Raw genomic sequence first — 23,510 nt, 5'->3', positions numbered from 1 at the left:
GCCTGGAGGGACCTGCCCCGCCTTTCAGATCCCCCAGACGTGGAAGTGCTGCAGAAGATGCTGTTTTAGCACAGGGCAAGGAAGCCAGCTCTGTGAGAACAGCAGTAGAAGGGATGCTAGAGCACCTTCCACATCCTGGAACTCCTCGAGCAGCATTCCAGAACCGTGGGGTCTGGTCTCCAAAAGCCATGGGAACACCATCTACCAAAAAGCACTATCACCTCTTCTTCTACCTGGAACTGCTGATTAAACACTGATAACGAGATCATTCATTTTCCCCCAGAATTATGTCCCTTGCTGCACTTGCAAGCAAACAGTATTGAGTCTAATCCCACATACATGTGTAAGAGGCCAGCATCATCCTGATGTCTCCTTGGACTCCCCCTCGTGAGGCGCAGCCTGCAAACAACCCCCGGCTGCAGCACAGACTCACCGACCTCGAGAGGGGCAGAGCCTCTGTCACAGCTTACTGATTGAATCTTCCCTTTGACAACAGATCCTCAACTTCAACCAGAGGGGGGGGAAAAAGAGCTGCCTTTGCTTTACAGGGGTTATTTACAAAATACTGCCAATAGAGGATCTCCGTGTGAACAGAGGAGGAGACAAGGAAGAGGTTCAGAGCTGCCTGAAAACAATGGCCCGTGACACAAAATGATTGACTGCACCTTTATTTCAAACCCCTGACTGGTTTGGGTTGGAAAGCACCTTAAAGCCCATCTGATTCCACCTCCTGCCATGGGCAGGGACACCTTCCACTAGACCAGGTTGCTCCAAGCCCCGTCCTCTGTTCTAAACAAAGCTTGACTTAGAGCAGAGGCAGCGTGGAACAGGCTCCTGAGCTGATCTCCTCCCCAGGGACCAGGTCTCTGCAGCCACCACTTTGCAAGATGACAAAACCAGTGGCAGGAGTCCTGCGGATCCACACAACCCCCTGACGACATCCCTTCAACTCCTGGTTTTCCAGCAGAACACAGCTTCACTGGATCTGTCCCAGCAGACCGGTTCTCACAAGCATTGCCCACTCCCAGAAGTGCTGGTTTTCAACTTCAGTTTCAACTCAGACCTCTTCCAGAAAATGTATTTGCAATCCTCAGACATCATCAGACATCCCCTCAAAGAGTTTGAATCTCTGAATTCAGTGTTTCTGTCTCTAAATACACTGGGGGAATAACAGCACTGTAAAATCCACCATCAGCTTAATGCTCAGCTGTGGCCAGAAGAGAAGTTGTAATACCAGGGAATAATAGAAAATAAAAATAGAACACCAAATTTGCAGCTGTATCAGCCCGGTTCCCCCAAAACCAGGAATACTTTGTGCAAATCCAGACACTCCCCCTCCTCTTCCAAAGCACAGTTTAAGAGTTTTAAAAGGGCAAGGAAAAAAACCCAGAGGTGTGGTACAAATTCCTCGGGCAGGTGAAGCAGATTACAAACCTGCAGCCCAGACAGAGATGGCTTAAAAGATATTACAGTGATGCAGAATCACGATTAATGCAGACAAATCACTGACTGTTCTGCTTTCCTGTTTGTTTCAGACCTGGGAGTTTTTCCCATTCTTTTGCTGGGAGAGAGGTTGGGTGGGCAGGGGAGGGATGGAAGGCAGAGGAAAAGGTGCCAAGGTGAAGGGTGCTCTCTGCATGTCCTGCTGCACTGAGAAACTCGGACCGGGGGGCTGGGAAGAGCAAAAGTTTTCCTGAATTCCAGGAGTAAATGCACAAACTTCTTAGGAAGGAGGGCAAACACAAGAGGACAAACACCAAGTGCTCCTGCAGGAGGCCAGGAAACCCAGGAGCCAAGTCACTGGGGAGTGTTTGAGAGGAGTCAGCACGTGCACGTCCTGCGGTGAAACGCCTCCCAGGGGACGCAATCCTGGCAAGTTTACTCTGTACAACTTCCTATATTGCCCTGAGATCACAGAGCCAAGCCCTCACAGCTTCCACACAAGTGGTGAGCACACCTGCACTCGGCAAGCTCAACACAATACCCAGAGGAACCGGCAAGGGGAAGCATCCACGTGGTGCGTGGGTATCCTCGTGGAACAGGGACCAGTGGGAGCACCCAAAGCCTTCAGTGCAGTTAGAACTGTGCAACTAAGAACTGAAAGCAAACCCAGCCTAATCCAGCTGTTCCAAACAGCTTCCCACCAAGAGAATGCCAGGGACATGCACATCACAATGCATCCAGACTGACCGGTCCAAGCCTTGCTCCCAGGACATCCCATCTTTACCAAACTCATGATTTCCTTGCCCTTATCCTGCAGCAGCAGAACCAGAGGCACCAACCTTTAAGATCAAAAGCTCAGCACAGGCACTCAAAGGCACAAACCACCCCATCACGCAGCACTTCAAGGAATCAACCCCAGCGCATTTGTTTGGCAAATGCTGACATTTCCCTGCCACCACCACAGGTGATTCTCACACGGCAGCCCAGAGCAGAACAAATATTGTGCTTCCGCCTCTCCCTGAAACTTCTACAGTGTGGGACACACACACTGTGCAGGTTTACTGCCTGTGTGCTCACAGCAAACATCCTCACCTCGTGACAGGTTTCGTGGGAAGTGTCCAGGCAGAGATTCCACCTCTAACCCCGTTTGTCCCAGGTGTTAAATTCCAGTCTCTGTGCAATGAGACTTCAGGACCAACCGATACCTCCTCTGGGTTTAGGCAGTTCCTCCAGGAACTGTAATCCCTTACTCGACAGTCCCTGGTAGTTTCCTCAGGAGCAATCCTGCTATTATTCCAGGCATGGCTTGCTAAGCAAGTCTGTGCAATATAAGCAGTGCTGTACATGCACTGAAGCCACTGTCAGACATGAAAAGAAAACAAAATGAACAACAGCCACAAATGGCAAGACACCATTAACTAATTATGAGCTACTTTATTAACACGGAACTAATCCGCAGCTATTTAGGGGGAGCAAACCTAGATGGAAATAATTAATCTAATTATGTGTAACAGAAATTCTCCATAAAAATAATCAAGAAAAATTGCATTCTGCAGTTTCACATCCTCTTGCTTCTCATTGTCAAGGAACACTCCACTCCTCGTTTCCAGGGCACGCAGATTCCTTGAGTCAGGCTGCCTTTCCCAGGCTCTTTCCAGTTGTGTTCCAAAGCCAGCTGCCCAGACTGATCTCTGGTGCCTTTAGCTCTGTAAATCCAAGCACTGAGGCACCAGCCCAAGCTGAAAACATGGGGTATGTCAGTACAAGGGAAGACACCCTTCACCCATCTCAGTGTTAAATTAATACAGAAGAGTGAAGCAATTAGCACTTCTGCAGATTCTCCTCACTAAGCTTCAAACCAAGGGCTCCTTGGACAAAATCCCTCATGGTACCTTCTACAGAATCTTCTGCAGGGCACCACCTTGACCAACACTCAGAGCTGCTCTGAAAGCTGAAGGTGCCTCCACAGACTAAGAGCAAAAACCTTAAATCTTCTGGTGGACACCTGAAACCCCGAAAGTTTTGTGGCCCTTCCCCCTCTTTGCTAAGGAGTACACAAGAGTATCCATGATTTCCACTCCCCCAGGTCTCACACCACTAGCAACAGCACTGGGCAGATCTCTCCTCTCCTTTCATTGATGTGGAAACCATGGCAGGTATCTCAAACACACACGGAAGCAAAACCACTTTGGGAACAACCAAGTGGGTGAGGAGTGGACTTAGAAACCCTCCAGTGCGTCATCCAAGACTCAGAACAAAAGATCCCCAGCAAGCCTGGAAATACCACCTCATGTTCACTCTGTGGGAGCTCCAATTTAAAGTGGTCAACAGCTTGGAAGTGTTTTTTTTCTTTTGGAGTCAAGCAGGAAGAGCTGCAGATTCGGAAAGGCAAGTGAGTGTGTGTAAAACCTGGGGCTGTGCAGATTTGCAGGAATACAGAGCCCTCCTTGACTAGCAAGACTCTGGCAGAGGGTCTGAAAGAGCAGGATGCTTCTGAGCTCCATCCAGTTTCTCAGCAAGAGCAGCAAGAACAAGCAGTCTCACAGATGGATCCGCGTGGGAGGGAGAAAGGATAAAAGTCTGCCTTGGGAGCCTGTTCCAGCTGCTACTGAAGCCTTGGAGGAGTCAGTACAAATTGGGCAGAGTTACCTATAAAAATCTAGAGTCTTGGCTTTTTCTGAAGCCCTCTTCTTCCCCAAATCCATGTTTTTCCTCCATCCTACTATTTCTGCATTTGAAAGAGTTCAAATCAGAGCTGAAAGCAGTGCCTGACAGAAGGTAAGTGAATACTGGGAGTGTATCCCATTTCTTCACTCCTTCCTTGCAGATCACCCTGGCTACACTCACTCAGCAGCAGAGAAATCAAAACTCCTTCAAACACTTGACTGAGAAGTGACTAAAAGTGATATATTCAAGGCCAGGCTGGAGCAACCTGATCTAGTGAGGGGCAGCCCTGCCCACAGCACAGGCGTGGGTCTGGATGGTTTTTCAGGTCCTTTCCAACCCAAACCCTTCTGTGACTCTATGCTTCTATATTGTTTTCATCCAAAATCCCCCTGACAACATTTTCAGTGCCAGGGTGCTCACCTCCCTGACTGGAACCAGTTCTTTACCTGGGGTTGTTTTTCAGATCCTCAGGTAGGCAAAGGCAGAGAGAAAAACATTTACCTTCTCTCTTCACGTACTTGAGCTGTTCCAGCCACAGCTGAACTTTTTGTTCCTTCTGACAAAGAATCAAAATTACTGGTCACTAGCTGTGCCTAACCCATCTGGTCTGCCAGCATAAAATAGCTGAGTACATGTGTCATCAATCACTGTTAATTACTTCATTAACTTGGAAAAAGAATATTGACTTTTTTTTAAAGAACAAACATTGTTTAAGGTCAGCCTAGTTTTGTTGGTTTGTTGTTTTTTGGTTTTTTTTTTTTAATTGAATGCTATCTGATTACCCAGAGAAAATAATTTAGTCTGAACACTAAAGCAACGCTGTCACAGAACTCGTGCAGTTCTTTTGTCTGGTGAAACATTTCCCTGGGTCTCTTCTGGAACTGACAACTGCAGTGCCAGTTTTGACCAGAACCTTTGCGGTGCCTGTTCTCGAATACCCTTTGCTCGTGTTCACCGTGCTGCTGTTCCCACCTAAATACCCCCGTGGCTTTGGAAGTCCTGACCTTTGTCATGCTCTGGGAAAGAAAAATGCCTCAAGGCCTCCACAAACAAGTTGCATCATTTTGGAGTGGACATTCAGCCCTCTGCTGTTGGCTACAAAACAGTGACACAGAGAGACAGAGAGATGACAGAGGTTTGTGCATTTTCATCTGTGACAGATCCACTGCCAGCACGGGCTAAAATTGGTCAAGATCCACACGGCGTGACGCACATTCCCCCTGGATTGTCCCACTGCTCCAGAGCCTCACTGGGATCACCCTGGACAGTCTCAGCCCTGTGCACACCTGGGTGTCCCCTCACCTGAGCTCACCTCCCTTCTAGGCAGAGGGATCCCTGCTCCCCTGTGCCAGCCTCACCCTCTGGGCAGAGCCACTCAGCTCAGCATTTATTCCATTTTCCCAAGCCCCAGGCAGTGGCTCAAACACTGTTTTGTTTGAGGACCATCCACACACACGTCCCCTGTCGCTCCTTTCCTCCACGTCCCACAAGTCTGCCCCCAAAATCAGGGATGTGCTTGCCATGCAGACATCATGGAAACACCCTTGGCTTTGGATACAGCACATCCTCACCCACAAAACCTCTGGGATCCCATCACGGCATCCCAAGTTTACATTTCTGCGTGTTTTGTTACTTCTGTCTGGCACTGAGTGCCAAATATGCTCCCAAAATACATCAACCCAATCAGCCAGGCCCCAGTCCCAGTGGACTTCAGAGAATCATGGATCTCACACTGGTTTGGGTCGGAAGGGACCTCAAAGACCATCCTGTTCCAACCCCCAACTTGGGGCATCGCTGCCCTTTGTCCTTTCGATGTGCCTCTTTTCCTGCATCCAGTAAAAACCCCTGCCAGTGTCTGAGTGCATCACGTCCTTGTGTCAGTTCTGCCTCCGAGGATCTCAGTCAGGGCATCACCAAACCCCAAATTTACACAGGAGCGTAAAAGACACTGCACTGAACAGAAGGAAAAAAACTCCAACTTGGCCTTTAAAGTGCAAAATAACATTTGTTTTCATTTGTTGGGAGAACCTGTTCTCCTCTATCAGCAGCATGTGAAAAGTGATGCTGACACACACCTGGAACAGCTCCCAGAGCCGAGAGTCAGGCTCTGGAATTCAGGTAACTGATGGAGCACTAAAAGCTGAGTGAACAGATATTTTTGCCGTGTAAAAAACTTCCAGCAGCAGCTGGAATTTTTTTTTTTTTAATTTAAATTATGCCTGACAAGTTCAATAGCAGTGATTTTTTTGCCTTTTGGAAAAATCTAGAGAAGCACCTTTGCTAAAAGATGCTGCTTTCAGGCCCAGCTTTGTCAGGCAGCACAGCCACGTCCCTACGGACCATCCTGCAGCTCACGGGATCATCCCTCGGGATACAGGGCAGTCCTGGGCACCCCACTGAGCCCTCAGCTCAGTAACTGAAAGGGCAGCAATCCCCACGGGAACCTGAACTAAATATATGGCTTTATATTCGCAGGGGTTCCATGTTTTCCAGCTGCTCCAGTTTTAAATTACAAGCCGTGTTTTCGAGCCACAACCACGGCCAGAATAGAAAAATCAAGTCAGTCACCACCGAACTGTAAATTCCTGTGTCGTATCCCTCTAAATAAGGCTCATTTTTTCATGACCAACATCACCCTTTAATAAAAATTAGAATCTTCAGGCAAATTTTTCAACCTTAAAAGCTGCCAAGCAAGAAAAGCAAGGAAGGAACAACTGGCACTACTCAGACTTGAGGGGGTTTGGGCTTCATTTTTGTATATTTATCTCTTTTTACAACACCATCAAAGCCAAAAAGGATAAAACCCTTCAAAGAACTACTTGCAGGTTACCTTGAGAGACGGGAGCCAACAAACTTTTGGGAGTTTACTTCCAAGGTGTTGCTTCCAACATCGGGGCTGTTCCTTAGCTCAGTGTGAAGGAAATGCTCCATTTACTTTAGGATTTACACCACATTTTATATGGCCCGTTTTGTCTGTCTGCACAACGTGAGCACAGCAAGACACGCTGGGATTGTTCTTTGAAATAAGAAAACTGGATCATAAAGCCACAAAAAGTTGGACACGTTTCAAGGACTGATCCAGCACCTGCCAGGAGAGTTTAAGGTACGTTTTAAAATACTGTCAGCTGAAAAGAGAGACCTCAACTCTGGGTCCTCAAGGAAGCCTCAGAGCCCTAAGTTAGGGTATGGGCTGGAAGGGACTTTAAAGCTCATCCCATTCCACCCCCTGCCGTGGGCAGGGACACCTCCCACCAGCCCAGGTTACTCCAAGCCCCATCCAACCTGGCCTTGGACACTTCCAGGGATCCAGGGGCACCCACAGCTTCTCTGGGCAACCTTCCACCCTCACAGCTAAAAATTCCTTCCCAATATCCCATCAACCCTGCCCTCTGGCAGTGGGAAGCCATTCCCTGTGTCCTGTCCCTCCATCCCTTGTCCCCAGTCCCTCTCCAGCTCTCCTGGAGCCCCTTTAGGCCCTGCCAGGGGCTCTCAGGTCTCCCTGGAGCCTTCTTTTGTCCAGGTGAAGCCCCCCAGCTCTCCCAGCGGCTCTCAGGTCTCCCTGGATCCTTCCCTTCTCCAGGTGAAGCATTCCCAGCTCTCCCAGCCTGGCTACAGAGCAGAGGGTCTCCAGCCCTGGAGCATCTCCAGGGCCTCCTCTGGACTCGCTCCAGCAGCTCCACGTCCCTTCTGTGCTGGGACTCAGAGCTGCAGGCAGCTCTGCAGGTGGGAATCCCCCTGCCCTGCTGATCACACCCTTCCCATGCAGGACATGGGGGTTTGGGGATTTCTGGGCTGCTGGGCACTTTGAGCTTCTCATCCACCAACACCCCCAAGCACAGACAGAATATTCCTCCCTGTAACACGTTCCTCTTTCAGGGTGGGAATCAAGCACAGTAATTTACACTTGGCTTTGTCCCTCTTCAGCCTTCACTCCCTGTTTTTAAAACATCACAGCCCAGCCTTCTGAGTGTTTTACTCACTCTTTTGAGTTTGGGGATTTCGGACTTTTCCATGCTCCCAAATATCCTCCTGTAACTCCACACCAACAGGTTCAGCCACCACCCCAGGAGCAATTGCTTGGCATTCGAGATAAGCTGCCATGAGTCACCCAAGCTCTGCTGTGCAGGGTCTCCTTTCACCCCGCCACTTGGAATGCTCCAAAACGAACGGACAGTGAGGAATGCAGGATAAAAACAAGGAGGATGTTGAATGGAAGTGCTAACCTGGGTCCATCCTGTGCCTGTAAGGGGGCTGCAGTGAGGGGGGCCAGGCTGTTCTCCCAGGGGCAGGACAGGAGGAAAGAGCCTCACGTTGTGCCAGGCCAGGTTTAGGTTGGATACTGGGGATTATTTCCTCACGGAAAGGGCTGGGCAGTGATGGAGTCCCCATCCCTGGAGGGATTTAAAGCTGTGTAGATGTGGCACCTGGGGACAGGGTGAGTGGTGGAACTGGCAGTGCTGGAGGAACAGTTGGACTCGATGATCTTAAAGAACTTTTCCAACCTAAATGATTCCGCGATTCCATGAACATAATGATTAATAAGTGATATTACGGCAGGGAAGAAAAATGGCCTGACAGCCAACGCCTGCAGCCACCTCCAGCCAACAGCACAGGCCCTTCCTGAAGGAAAACACAACCCCTGTTACCTCAAAGCACACTCCAAGGGGATTGCAGGAATATTTTCCTGAAATGGAATGGGGAGATAAGATTGAGGGAGAAGGAGCAGAGGCTGCTGACACATCCAGAAGCACAGAAGCCAGTAAATATGCAAATAGGCACCATTCCTGCCAGTAACATTCAAACCCAACTTTGGTGCTGCTACAATACATCACATTAACCAAGAGAGATAAGCCCAGCATGGCTCTGACAGAGCAGTTCCCTTTCACCAGCACAGCTTTACTTCTCATTCCAGGAAGTCCCGAACAGAGCTCTCCATTCAAGAAGTCTCCACTTTGACTATCCCAGCATTTGTGAATAACTCTGGACATTTACCTGTTAGTTGTCTAATCTGGAAGTCCTTTTAAAAACCCTCCCCAAAGCCACAAAGCACCCTGACAAAGCTGCCTCCACTGCCAGTTACAAACCCTTCCCCAAACCAGCCAAGGCCTCGTTGCCCCAGAGCCACCAACAGCAAATTTCACACGAGATGTCAGAGAGAGCAGCAAATAAAGGCTGCATTGACCAGGTATCCCCGAGACTCCAGAGCAAGAACTGAATTTGATGTGACCTGGTAAGGGATGACAAACTCAGGAGATGATAAAGGCATTACTTGGACATCCCTCTGTTTTCCTTGGAGTTTGGAGAGACCCCACAAGCAGAAATGTGAAAAAATGAAATATATACAGGGTTCCTTTTCATCTACATGAAACATAGATGTGTGAAATAAATATATACATATTAAAACACCAGAGGCCAGGAAAGGATTGCTTGTTTTCCCTTCATTTTATCTGCCTACCACCTCTGAATCAGCAACACCAGCTCAGAGGCCAGCTCTGGGTATGGTCTGAGCCACATGCTCTGCACATTTCTAAGCTCTTCCCTGCTACGGCAAGGACTGAACTCAGCTTCAGTAACCTATTCCAGTCAATGAACCTGTTCCCTAACAGAGGAAAACCAGTCCTCCAACCTTTCCTACTGGAGGAAAACCAGTCCTCCAACCTTGGATCCTCTTCTGAGATTTCAGTACACAGGGAAGAGCACCAAGAACTTCAAGGAATTGCCAGCAGCGTGTCCAAAAACTGGGAAGATGTAAAAAATAAAGCTCAGACCTTCCCAGGCTGAACAAGCCTCCCACTGATGGCACAGCACAACAGGAATGATCTGCCCAGCACTGCAGAGGGATTAAAGCAGGTTACAGCCCTCCAGGAGCAGGGAGACCTCGGGAATTAGCACGGGCCAAGAAAGCATCCCCATACCTGTGGTGAACACAGCAGAGAGCACTTTCAGCAGGGATCCTCGGGAAAACTCCCAGGGCTGCAGCTCCTGGGGAAAGGCGATGACAAAGGCGAAACGGAGACATGGAGAGGGGCTGGGAGAGAAGCACCTTGGGAAAAGGGAAGAGCCCAGCGATGGGAAAATGCAAACACCTCTGCTCAGAGCTCACCTGTGCTCAATGCCTGCTCCTTCCAGCCCAAGCACAAGCACTGGGAGGAAAACACCAGGACCTTTCCCTCTGGTTGCCTCAGTTTCACACCCACGCTCGTTGGTTGGCTCCAGCATGCACTTAGAATTCCCTTATCCGGATTCTGCGCCTGCCATAATTCCCATTTTCCTTGCCAGGGCTAAGAAGGAGCCTCAGAGCTATATGCTGAGGCCCTGGAATTTAAATACACGATAACACTGTAAATAAAAGGAAACAAATTCCTTAAGGAAAACCTTTCCGCGTGCCAGATCAGTTCCCAATAGTAACTGCTCTGCTTTGACAAGAGATAAATATTTACAGTCTGAAACAGAGAACACCTTGTGTTGCAGTGCTGGAACACAAACCTCAGCAGTCCCCAGGATCCTTAAGGGGGGTTTTTGATACTTGAAAAAGAGAGTTAAACCCCCAAGCTGAGCACTCGGAAGCTCACACGGATTATTGTGCTCATTCACCCTACCACAACAAAAACCTCAAGGTACTCACACAGAGAAATTGTCAAACACACTGAATCCAGAACAGATTTTCACGAAAGGAGACCTCATCCCCCAGGGAATGCAGACACTTTACAGCAAAAGTCGAAAATATTGCCAAGAATATGCAGCCTTTTTTTTATTTATTTAAATACAGTCTAACTTGCTCCTCTTCGATGTTCCTCTAGCAAATGCAGACGCTGAAGATTTTTCTTACTGGAGTAAAAAGGCAGCAAGGAGGCTCAGATGTTCGTGTCAAACTCCTTGGATTGGGGGATTCCACACTGGGAATACCCTTGGAAGCGGAAAGGGAAAGCTTAGGCTCTAACTGTTAGGTTATCTCTCAGCTTCCAGCTGCCTCCAACCTCCCGGCTGGATCAGCTCCTTCCAGCTAAGGAAAGAATGTGGGGAATGTCATTCACAATGGCACTTGGGAAGCCTGAGGAATGGCAAGTGTACAATAACTGGATATCCTTGTCCCAAGGAGGGTGATAACCTCGTGCAAGGAGATGTCCTCACTTCCAGCAGTGGCTGCTCAGCTTGCTCGGCTCTGGGGCCATTTTAAGTGAGGTGAACACCTAATTAAACAGGAGTGGGGTTTTTTGTGCTGTCTGTGCAGTCCAAACTCCCATTTCTAACACAAGGACAGCCTGGCTTAGCTGTTCCACTCCGGGATTCCATATCTGACGTGTAATATTCCTCACCCAACTGCTACTTGGGCTTTTATGGCACATTCCCTTTGAAGTGGGGCGGCCTGACGGAAGAGTTCAATGTCTATCTCCCAGCCTCAGTTTCCTCACTTCCTTCTCCTCTCACTATTCCAGGCAATGATTACCTCATGCAGAACTCTCCTGTCTCGGCCCCGCTGCTGCTCCGCGACTCCATCCCTGCAGTCAGCCAGGCCTTCTGTTCCCTGCACAAGTCCTCCCTTTGCTCCCCTGCTTCCAGCATCCCTGCACAGCAGTTTATTTTTAGACCAGCTTTTTTTATAGCAAAGCCCAGAAGCAGCACACTTTCAGTGCCAAACGGGATTCAGTGGGATTTCTACCACTGGCAGTGGACAGGAGGACACCCGAGGTTGGTGGTCACAGAATGCCGGTGGGACTCTGTGTCCGTCACACAGAGCTGACCCCTGGGCTCTTGCTGCAGTGCTCTCCCAGCTCCAACACCACCTAGTTCACCAGGCTCAGCCCAATATTCCCCACAAGGGATCCGTATCATTCCCATCTCTACCAAAAGAATTGTTTTTCCGTGCACGTGCAGCTGCACGGAGAAGGATGTGATCCCCCAAACCAGCACACCCTGACCTTTACTCCTGCAGTGCCACGAACCAGACAAGAATCCCACAATCACTGAGGTGGGAAAAGACCTCCAAGACCATGGAGTCCAACCCTGGAGCACTGAGTGCCACGTCCAGCCATTCCCCCAACACCTCCCGGGACGGGGACTCCCCTTCCAACACCTGCCCACCCTCTCAGGCAGGGAATTCTTCCTCATGTCCAGCCTAAACGTCAAGACCCAGAGCTGTGGTGGGCCAGTAGAGCCCAGAGCATCCCCTCTGCAGGTCCTCAGGAATGTCTGCAGTTTGGAGTCCCCACTCACAGCCAGTTGGAGTCTAAGGGGAGATCCCAGCTGGCTTCACCAGGGCTGGATCAGGCCCTGAACCACCAACACAGCCAAGGACAAGAGCCCAGATATCCAAAGTGAGGCTCCTACCCAGCTGTGTCACCGCCTCACTGGGGCCAGGGGTGGCTTTCCAATTATAAATTCTAACACTTGCCTGTTTTTTGTGGTGGTTGGCTGCTTCCAGTGCAATTTCAGAATAACAGAACCACAGAATCAGATCCACCAGGTACCACCACCACCTCTGTCTGTTCACAAAGCACAGCCTGGTGCAGGAAACAGCAGCAAAAGATACCCAGATACAGCTACAGCAGTGAAGAGACTCAGTGTAAACCAAGTAAAGGCATCCCAAAAATCACACAGTAAAAGTCTTTTCTGTTTTCAACCATTCCTCATGAACAATATTTCAATGCCAGGGCCTTCTTCTCCAGGGTACAGAGCACCAAAAACAGAGCTACACTTAGCCCTGAAATCACATCGATAGAAGCCTTTTTGTCCTCTGCTCCAGAAGTTCCCAGCTCTCCTGCAGGTTTGATAAATTATAAAAACTCTTGATTCCCTTTCCCTGAAACAAGTGTTTGCAAAGCCTCAGGTAGGAAGTGCTTTTCCCTACTGGAAATGTTCACTGCTGTGATTAAGCCCATCCCCGAGCGCTCCGTCCGAGGCACAGGGAGCAGATGAGGCCGCAGGGATGAACAACAGGACAAGGCAAAGCCTGACAAAGACAGGTAAACACAGCACCCAGCAAAGCATCCAACACCTACCACGTGCAATCGGCACAAACACTCCTCTCTAGTCCTCTCCCCCATCCTTTGTTGTGCTCCCAGGTTAAAAATCCTGTGGGAGACAGCCCTGACTCCAGTGCCTCCAACCAGCTCCTGACAGCAGGGGACAGTCATGGGGATGAGTAAGTAAAGGACATTTTTCTCGTAACCAAAGCATTGCCATTAAATTCAGCCAGAAAATCAGTGCTGGGTGGGAGAAATGCACAACATGATCCTGATGGAGAGTAATTTTATTTGGGAGGTTCATGTACCTCAAGCAGTGAGGAAGAACTGAAAAGGAAAGGCAGATCATGGTACCCATGTCCTGCCCATCTCCTTGGGAAGGAGGCACCTCAGTGAGTTCCTGCCCTCTCAAGCTTTGGAAGAGGCACCAGCTTCATCCCCTCTACAAGAAACACAACTCCATACCTTCCAAGACATTCCAAGATGTGTCTGTGCTCCCTTTTTCCCCAAATGGCCCAAGGGAACAAGCCAGACTTCCCAAGAGGACTGGAAGAGGCCAAGTTCCATGTCAGAGTCCTGCAACTTTGTTCAGAGTGAGACCCTGAGGTCCCCTCCTGACTCACCCACAGCACCAGGGACAGCAATTCTATTTGAATTCAACCTCTGCTGGCTGGAGAAGCGACTCCTTTCCTGGGATGAAATGAGTTCCACATCTGCAGTGCTGCAAAATATAATCCTGCCTGCAGGAAAGCTCAGTTTTACCTACAGATTCTCCTCCCAGGAGCCCTCTTGCCTCACAGTTTGCACCACAGCTCTTCCTCTTCCAATGATCCATGGGAATTCAATAATCTTTACATCCCTAATGGTTTGCAGTTGGAGCTCAAAGGAGAACATCCCATTGTCCATCCCACCTCCTTCCAAGCCAGCCAGTGTCCACAAACACCTGCTGTGTTCCAGGGTGGAGACTCCTCCCTGTCCTGAGCTCCCAAGGCTAAAACTCCCAGACTGCTCCAGTTCTCGGAATCCTCATCGTTTTAAAGGTGTGAGTAATGCAGTTTTTCCTCACTTTTGTGCAGATTATTTGGGCAGAAGAGCAAATCCCCCCACTCTGTGAACTGCAGCAAGGCAGGGTTTTTTTGCTCCCTGGAATAAACACCTGTCTTTAGGGTTTTAACAGAAGCAAGAGCCAGGTAAGCGCAGCTCCCATGGGGAAAAACGTAACCTCCCTAATACTTGGAGCAGCACTCCCTTTGTGAATACTTGGGAAGGGCACACAACAGGATTAACTCCCTGTCTCAGGCTCCCAACGTGGATCCTTTTCTTGGAACGACGCGAAAGTTTTGTCAACACAACCCCAGAACTAACTTGAACATTATTTCACTGAGCAAACGCAACATAAGCTGTTGGAGCACATTAGGAAAATCCACCCAGCAGAAGGATGGGAAGTGACTGGTGACAGGCCCGTTATGAATAACAGCTATTTCTCAAGTTAAAGCAAATTCTATCAGCAAACCAACACCACCACGTGCCTGTGACAAATGAAACCCCATTTTGCAGAGAGCGACTCACAGTGTACTAATGTTCACAGAAATTAGCTGTAATTAAGTCTCACTGACAGACACCTCATTAAAGGGCCCGTTCTCCCGAAAAATTAATAAAGTGAATTATTTCCTGCTTGTGAAATATCGGAATTGTTCGCTGCTCATAAAAGATACATGAAATTCAGTTCAACTGGATGTCAGTGCTCCCCAGGATGAAAGACTGACACGCTTAAAAAGACATTTAAAACAACACATTGCTCTGCTGCCAGCACCCAGGAAGAGATGCTCAGCCCCTACACATGATTTCATCCTATGGTGGCAAAAATAAACCCCTTAAAATACAATTCTTCATCCAGCAGCTCTATCTATGTATATAAATAACTGGCTTGTTATTAAATATACATTAAGTACCCCCTCCACAAAACAAACAAACATGTAACAAACAAACCAAAGCAACCAAACTAAAAAAAGCTAAATTAAGAGAACATAATCTTGACCAAACTAGGAAAAAAAAAAGAGGTTTCTAATTAGCTGGTTCCAAGATCCAGTTTTCAAATTGCCACTTTTGGGGGCTGAAATGCTTCTCATGTGAGGGACAAAGGGTCAGGCACTGCTGAGGGCACGGGGCTGAGTGTGCCCAGGAGCACGAATTCCCCTGCACTAGGAGAGGGCAGCTGGGAGCAGATTTTGATCAAACTTTTCTGAAGTAACATCTAATAGGAAAATGAACTAAAAAAAAACAAAGCTGATCAAGAGGCGCCCAGGAATGAATGCCATGAAGAGAAGGCCTGAATTTTTAGGGAGCTGCAATTCCTTGCAAAGGGAAAACCACCAAACCTTTCCAAGAGATTTTACAGCCTTTTCCTGATTGTTCCCTTTTTCAACATCATTATGCAACCTCCTTGTGCTTTCCTGCTTCTCTACCTCCTTTTTTTTTTCACCCATTCCCCCTCCCCAATTTCTCCTGGATGCTGTGAGGCAGCTCCTTTAAGACAGCCAGAAATCCAGCGCAGATTTTTCTCTCCTCCTCCTCCTCCTCCTCCTCTCGGTTTAAACTGCCCAAATCTTTCCGGTGAAGAAGCGTTGCCCAAAATCTGCTCGCTGTTCAAGCAGCCCTGGCAATGACAGGCAGCACTTCATGAATCATCTGTTATATATTGCCTTATCAACACAGTCCACTGCAGGAGAAAGTAAACCTGGCCCACTTTGGCTTCGTGCAGAACACAATCAAAATGCAAGTGGCATCAATTACTGGAGCGCTCTGAGGAGCTCCCTCCTCCAAGGACTCAAATATACATATATATTTATAGGTATACATGAGACAACCTAAACTGAACCACAATGCTGAGATTACTCCACCACATGCAGCTTTTAGTTTAATTTTTTAGGAGACTATTCACCCCTTTCACTATTTTGCAACATTGCCACATTTCTAATTATTAAAGCTTTAGTGTTTCTGCTGTTTCTCAGCTCAAACTGAGAGGCAAACACACATATTTGCACGATTTTTTTATCCCCAGGCCCTCTGAGCTCAGCAAGTGAGGAGAACCAGGTTGGATCTGGGGATCCTGGGAGTACAGGGAAATGGGAGAGAGAAGCCACCCGGGGGGATGTGGGCTCCAAACTCAAAAGCAATTGTGAATTCAGTGACAAGACACATCCTGTCACCTTCTCTGCCCACTAAAACATGCTCTTACAAAAGCACAAACTCCAAGAGTTCCGCAGGACTGATAAAATGTAAACCCTTGTACACCAGGCAAAACCTTGTGCACCATGGAAAAGCGATGGGACAACTGGAAACTGGGGGAGGAATGAAGTAGGAGATGGCACCACCAAAGAAACCAACAAGAACACTTGGCAAATATTTAATGAATGTCATTACCAGTGGCCAAATAACATGTTCAATTAATATTTCCCTGTGTTTTGGGGCAGGCTTTGCTGTTTGGAACAGGCCTGCAACAGATGCCACTCAGCAAATCCATGCCTCTGGTAACATCTCTGTGTGTGCTCACCCCTGGATGCAGGAGGAGTGAAAATACAGTCCCAAGGGCTTGGGGGCTTATTTTGTACATAGATATAGAGATGGAGATATGTACACACAGATATAAAGATATAAACACAATGCCGAGGAGTATTTCTTTCCAGTAAATACAAATATCCACAACACCAAGGAGTGTGACACAAATCACTTCTTCAGCTGTAAAGGACACCAAAGAACCACTCTAACCCCGAGATTCAGCTGGCACAGCAGGGCAGTGAGCACTCAGGGCCCAAAGGGAGCATCACTTCAGCACACAGAGCACTTATCCCACACAGACCCGGGCTGAGCTGGGCAAAACATGAGGACAACCAGTCCCACTGAACTTCCAAAGGCAGGCATGGCACTGGAACACTGGGAGAGGAAGGAAAACTGGCCTAAAATATTTGATTCTATCACATATTACGTGTTTGGGGGCAAGTTTTTGTCTCAACCCTTGGTCTGGGCACATTCCTGTGTGAAAAATCTGCAGCTTCCCCCGATTTCAAAGCTGCAGATGAACCTTGAGGGCAAATTTCAGGATCACAGATACACCTTAGGCTGGCCTTGAAAGGCCTGTTGCACAGAAAGCACACACCATTTCCAAGAGGGATTAAGAGGGCAAACTAACCTGAACTCCTGGGCAGTTTTAACCTTTATTTTTAACAAGTCCAACTCCTCACCCCTGCAGCCCAACACCAGACTGAAGGGTGAAGACTCACCTCCACCTTTCCAGCAGCTATGAATGGGCAGCTCCTGGGCTTCCACTCGAGGAAATCCTTCCCTGGGAGGGTGGGCAGGCCCTGGCACAGGTTGCCCAGAGAAGCTGTGGCTGCCCCTGGATCCCTGGAAGTGTCCAAGGCCAGGTTGGACAGGACTTGGAACAACCTGGGCTGGTGGAAGGTGTCCCTGCCCATGGTAGGGGTTTGGAATGAGATGAGCTTTAAGGTCCTTTCCAACCCAAACTATTCCATGATTCTGTGGCAGAAGGAGAAGAGAAAAACAAGCACAAGGGTTGGAATTCCCACGAGCTCAAGCTGCTGCTTTTGAGGAGAGGGTGAACCACGGGGCCACTGCTCGTGGTGAAAGCACAACCACCTGCCAGGTTGGACAAACTTCCATCCAAAACCATCCCTAAGCCAGCTCAGGTCCATGGGTCCTGCAAACCTTGCCCAATCCAGATGCTCCAAGGGTTCAGGAGGCAAGCCTGGAGTTCAAGCCCCTGAAGATTTGGGCAAACCACATTCTTCTAGACAACCCCCCTGCAATCTGCACCCACCTAAACATCTCTTACCAGCTCCTGTTACCAGGTAACCCCTTCAGGAGTTCATCAATCTCCAGGTGTCTGTAAACACACCACTCCTACTAAAGGGAAAAAAAAAAAAGGGGGGCAACCTAATGTTTGTTTTTATTTTTTTGGTGTTTTTTTTTACCTTGTTTGTTTGTTTTACTGCATTGTTGGTTTTACCTTTTCAGCAGAGTTGCAGCTTCACCAGCACAAAGATTAAGCCAGAAACTACTTTTGCTATTTTCAGAGACTCATGGAATGGTTTGGGTGCAAAGGGACCTTAAAGCCCATTTGTTCCACCCCCCTTCCACCAGCCCAGGTTGCTCCAAGCCCTGTCCAACATGGCCTTTCTTCATTTTGTCAGTGATTCACCATCAAAAGGCAGGTAATAAGGGAAACTGAGCTCCACTGAGGAGTTCACCTGCATCCCACATCAGGATGTTGATATCCTCCACCTGCCACCTCCTCACCGGACACTCCCCGGGCTTCTCAACAACCTCACTGCTTTCTCTCCCACCTGCCAGTTTTCCTCCACTTTAGGATAGTCTGTTTAGGAGGAACACAAGGAACACAAGCCTTTTGTGTGCTTTTCTTCCCTGTCTCCACTCCCATTAAGCAAACGACAAATTCCTCTGGTATTCCAAGGTGATTTTCCAAAACGCTCTTCCCCTTCCTCAGGCCAAGCCCTGAAGCAAAACCAAAAACTACTAGAGGGCGGCAAAGTTAAAACTGTCAAGGCTGAGCTGCGTTTTTTCCACCCGGTTCAGCCCACCGAGGGCACGGCTCGACACCAGCGAGGGGACTCGGCGAGACGCACGTGCCGGAGCGCGGAGGGAAACACGGAATCCTGGAAAGCCGCAGCTTCCACGTTTCGCCTTCTCCGGAAAATCTGCAGTCGCTAAAACTTACTCTTTCTAACTGGGTGGCATTTTACATTTCCAAATGTAATTGAGTGAGCGTGTCGCCATGGCGACGGCAGGGTTCTGCAATAACTTTGTTGCCTTGTAATTGCTGTATATTTGTATACAAGCAGCTGAGCTTTCTTAATTCCAGTGCCCTCAACTCTTCCCCAGCGAGGCTGCTGCAGCTTTTCAGGCTCAGAACTCCCAAACAGTGGTGCTGGAAACATCAGAAACGATTAAAACTCAGCGCCGCGACCGCATTACACACACACGCACACAAAACCACCACGGAGCCTTGCCAAGAACCAGATTATTATATAAACTTCAGAGCTCCTGAGCCTTTAAAAACGTTGCCGTTACAACAACAACAACAAGACGAAGAAATTAAAAAAAAAAAAAAAAGAAAAAAGCCCAATTCAGATAATTAACTCCAGGTAGCTTTTGCCAACGGCAGAAGCACTTTGAGGGCAGCGAGTCCTGTTTATTGACAGGCCACGGTACCAGCACATCAAAACGCACTGGCCAGGGGATTATTCCCTCAGCAGTGAAATTTGCTGTGGCTCCCGGGGCCAAAATAATACTTGCTCCACCTTTTCAGCCTCAAATCATCTGTGGGAAACGAGCACGGCAAGGAGGTGCCTGGTGGGATCAAAGGGGAAGAAAGGGGCAGGAAACGGGAGCACCGATATCCCGCCGCACGCCCCATCCCAGATTTTACAAGCCATTTTCACACCCCGAATCCACCCACACCTTTCCAACACCGATCCCCCCACACACACACACTCCTTGGGAGCGTTTTTAGAGCTCTAATCCAGCCTGGAATATGAGGCAAGGCTGGAACACGACGGTGAGGAGCCTAATTGATGCGAATCCGCCGAAATAGCCCATTGCCAAGCGAAAAAACCACCAAAAAAAAGAGAGCACCTTCCACTACCAGCAAACGGGCGCACGACACAATTACGCAAGTGCTTTGAGCGAAGGGCAGGTTCCCTTCCCTCCAGACGCTGCCCGGCGTCAAATCATCGTTATGGAAATCCATCTGCTCCCCTGAGCTGCCAGGGGGCCGCGGACACCCGGGGGACAACATTTGGGCAGCGGGGAATGTTTCGGGGAGCGCTGGGACCGCGCAGCATCTTCCCTGATAAATTCCTGCAGCAAATCCCGCACGCGGCCGCCGGGCAGCACCTCCCTCCCCGCTCCGAGCCGGCCTCGAACCTCCGCGTTTCGGGTTCCTTTAGCCCGGCGCTGAGCTTTGGGCTGCTTTTGGTCCCCCCAAAATGGGAGTTTTGGGGGGATGGAGCTGCAGCCTTGGGCCTCGGACCTGTCACTGCCACCTCCGGGCTCGCGGGGAGCGCGCCCCGCGTCCAATCCTCCCGGGCGCAAAGGAAAAAAAAAAAAAAAAAAAAAGCCCTTTTTGGTGGCTTTTTAAGAAGGGGGTCGGGGCCGCGGGGCCCTCGGGCCCGGCGCGAGCGCGCAAACTTTCCGCAAGTCCCGCGTCATTCCCGGGATAAAGGGAGGAGCAGGGAGGGGGGGCAGGGATGGAAGGACCGATCCCCGTGGCCGCGGCCCGCCCGGCGCCGCAGGGCCCCCCCGCGGGCGTCGCCCCGCCGCCGCCGCCGCAGGGCCGCGCCCGCCCCGCCGGCCCCGGGTGCGGGCCCCGCGCCCCGCCGCGCGGTCACTCACCGCCGCCCGCATCGCCCCGCCGAGCCCGCACGGACCGAGCCCCGCACGGACCGAGCGCCGCCGGGGACGGGGACGAGGCGGAGCCGCGGCCGCCCGGGAGGGGCGGGGCTTGCTCCCGCGCCGGCCCCGCCCCCTCCGCTCCGGCCCCGCCCTCCCCATTCACAAAAAACCGGGGCCCCGCGCGCTGATTGGGCGGCGCCGCTGCCCGTCACGCCCCCCTCCCCGCCGCGCCCCGCCCGCCGCCGCGTGCCACGCCCGCGCCGCGGTGATGGCGCGCGGCGGGCCCCGCCCCTCCCCGGCGCCGCGCCGGCCAATCAGCGCGCGGCGCGGGGGGGGCCGCGCTGCTCAAATCCGCCCGCCACGGCCGCCGATTGGCTGCGCCGCCTGCCCGTCACCTTCTCCTCCCGCCCCCTCGCCACCCCCTTCCCCCGAGCCCACGGCGCGCGCGCGGCCCCCGGGAGCGGCTCGCGGCGCGGCGCGCGCGGCCTCCTAAAGGGGGCTCGCGGGGCCGGCGCGGCCTTGAGGGCGGCCCAGCGAGGGGGGCGGCGGCGCCGCGGACTGACCTGTGCGGAGGGCGAGGCGGGGAAGCGGCGCGGCGATGGGCTCCCCCCGGCGCGGAGCGCGCCACCGACGGACTCAGCCCGCGACGGGACCCGCCATCTTGGAATTTATTTTTTTTTCCCTCCCCCCCGCAGATGGGGAGTCACGTGGTGCGACCATTTACGCGGCGCGGCCAATCGGGCCGCTCGGGTTATTTATAGCCCGGCGGGGGGAAGGGAACCAATCGGGCCCCGCCCCGCGCGCCCGCCCGGCCCCGCCCCGTGGCGCGCGGCCCGTCCCCATGGTAACCGGGGGGGCCGGGCGGGTCCGCCATGTTGGCGCTGCGCCCGCCGCCCCCCGGCGTCCCCCAGGGCCGTGGGGGCCGCGTCCCTCAGGAGCCCGGCACGGGGCCCGGCACCCCGCACCACCCTCGCTACGTACACAGGGCCCTAATTCAATAAGAAACTTTTTTTCGACCCGGTTTTCCGCACCCAATCCCGAAGGGCTGTTTTGTTTTATCCGTCAATAAAACCGGCGAACTGCTGAAAGGAGGGATAAAAAGGCAAAAAGGGCAGGGCGCGGTTCAAAAATATTTGCTTGAATTGCCAGGAGTCAATAAATAAATAAACAAACATGAAAAGGAATTGCCTCGCGCTTACCTCTGTGTCTGTTTTCCTGTCAACCATTCAACATTAAACTGATTTTTTTGGTGTTCCGAGCAGTCACCCCAGTGAACTTTGATTAATGCACTGCCTGAAACTCCCAAGTCCTGGCTCCGAACATTCCAGGTCACGGGAACCAAAATATTTCAGCAACTCGGGCGAGAAAGTGAGCCGCGATCCCATTGGGAACATCCCACCTGAGATGCTTCAAACACCCATCTCCTTTCCCCAGAGGTGCCCCATCCCTGGAACTCTGCAAGCCCAGGTTGGACGAGGCTTTGCTCAACCAACCCGGCCTGGTGGAAGGGGGACTTCCCCCTGCAGCCTCCGAGGGGTTTCTCCCCATCCTTGGCTGGGAGAAGCTGAGCCGCGACATTCCTGCTCGCAGGCAGCCATCCATCCATCCATCCCAGCCCGCTTCTGCCGCCCTTGACTAATTGGCTCTCGCTAAATTGTTTTTAAAACTTCCAGATTTCCCTTACAGGAAAAAAAAAATGAACTCGTGTCGTTCAGCCATCTGGATTTACATAAATTCTGGGACCTGATGGGAATCGCTAACAACTCTGTCCCTCCCTCGAAATTTGCATATTTGTGGTGGTATAGAAACACTGCTCCTTTTCCCTTTGGCTTTTATGGGACGTTTTCGTTTGAAAGGGCCACCCTTACAAAAAATCCTTGGGATATTGACCCGACCCTTTCAGTCGCTTTCTTTGCCATGCCGGGAACAGGCTCCCCAGGGCGGTGGGCACGGCCCCAGGGCTGCCAGAGCTCAAAGAACACTTGGATAACCCCCCCAGGGACAGGGTGGGATGGTTGGGGTGTCCTGGGCAGGGCCAGGAGTTGGACTGGCTGATCCATCAGTAATTTCCCCACCCCTGGAAGTGCTCAAGGCCAGGTTGGAGCATCCCTGGTCTAGTGGAAGGTGTCCCTGCCCACGGCAGGTTGTTGGAATGAGATGAGCTTTAAGGTCCCTTTCGACCCAAAGCCGTTCTGGGATTCTGTGATCCCTCTGGGTCCCTTCCAGCTCGGGCTGTTCTGGGATTCTCTGCCCTAGTCTTGGCAGAGGTCAAAATGACTCCAGCAGTCCCATCAACAATAACATCCCTTTAACTTCAGCTTTCCATCTTACTTTAGGAGGTTAATTTATTCCTGTCAACTTACAAACATTATATTTTGCTTGTTCTAAGCTCGAGCCTACAGGCAGCATGGCCCCCCCTGGAGCCCGAAATTTCAGGCTATTCTCCCTGTAATACCCACCTGAGAACACCACTGGCATTAAGAACACTGCTTCTACCTAAAGCTGAAGCCCTTTTTGTTTCCTTTTTAGCTCCTGTGGGCTCGTGGGCTTGTTTGTTGTTCTTTGGTTGGTGAGGTTTTAGGTTTCCTCGGGTGGTTGTTCTGCTCTCTTTATTCGGGGCCAGCTTGTGTGCTCAGATAGATGGATGGAAGTGTGTATAAATAATCTCCAAATTATTTTTAAGTGTCAGGAGACCTGTAGGTGGAAGGGCTTTAGGACTAGAAGGTGACTCATGCCAGCTGTGACAAGGTAATATTTGCTAAGGGCACAGATCCACTGCTGGGTGGTCACTGTAAGAGCCACCTGTGGCAGCCAGGTGAGTGTCTGCCCTCTCTTGTCCCCATTTCTGCTCCAGAATTTAGTCCCAAACCCACCAAACGTGGGTTACAGCCAGTATTTTTCCCAACTGGTCGTTGAAGCTTCTAGACATAGCCCTGCCTGTGTCCCCCCCCATTCCCCATCACTAAGGGCTGGGTATTGAACTGCAGACCTGGTCTCTCTCTGCAT

The 23,510-nt window shown here is 50.7% G+C and overlaps 1 protein-coding gene across 6 annotated transcripts in view; it reads right to left on the bottom strand.

The window, feature by feature from the left end:
- The window catches only part of HDAC4 (histone deacetylase 4), a 168,185-nt gene extending 146,964 nt beyond the window's left edge, over nucleotides 1–21,221 (bottom strand). For 4 of the 6 annotated variants that reach the window (XM_050339456.1, XM_050339460.1, XM_050339459.1 and 1 more), the window contains exon 1: nucleotides 21,068–21,221. The gene's annotated coding sequence lies outside the window, so the exon portion shown is untranslated. Of the gene's footprint in view, nucleotides 1–20,036; nucleotides 20,140–20,504; nucleotides 20,610–21,067 lie in introns of those variants that run through there. The other 2 variants (XM_050339457.1, XM_050339458.1) reach the window with 2 other exon arrangements.
- Between the last annotated feature and the right edge of the window lie 2,289 nt (nucleotides 21,222–23,510).

This window comes from Myiozetetes cayanensis, unplaced genomic scaffold (assembly GCF_022539395.1).
Source record: "Myiozetetes cayanensis isolate MyiCay16 unplaced genomic scaffold, myiCay2020 scf9, whole genome shotgun sequence".
Lineage (NCBI taxonomy): Eukaryota > Metazoa > Chordata > Aves > Passeriformes > Tyrannidae > Myiozetetes > Myiozetetes cayanensis.
Note: the sequence above shows the minus strand (reverse complement) of the source record. Positions and strands in the feature narration are given on the sequence as shown.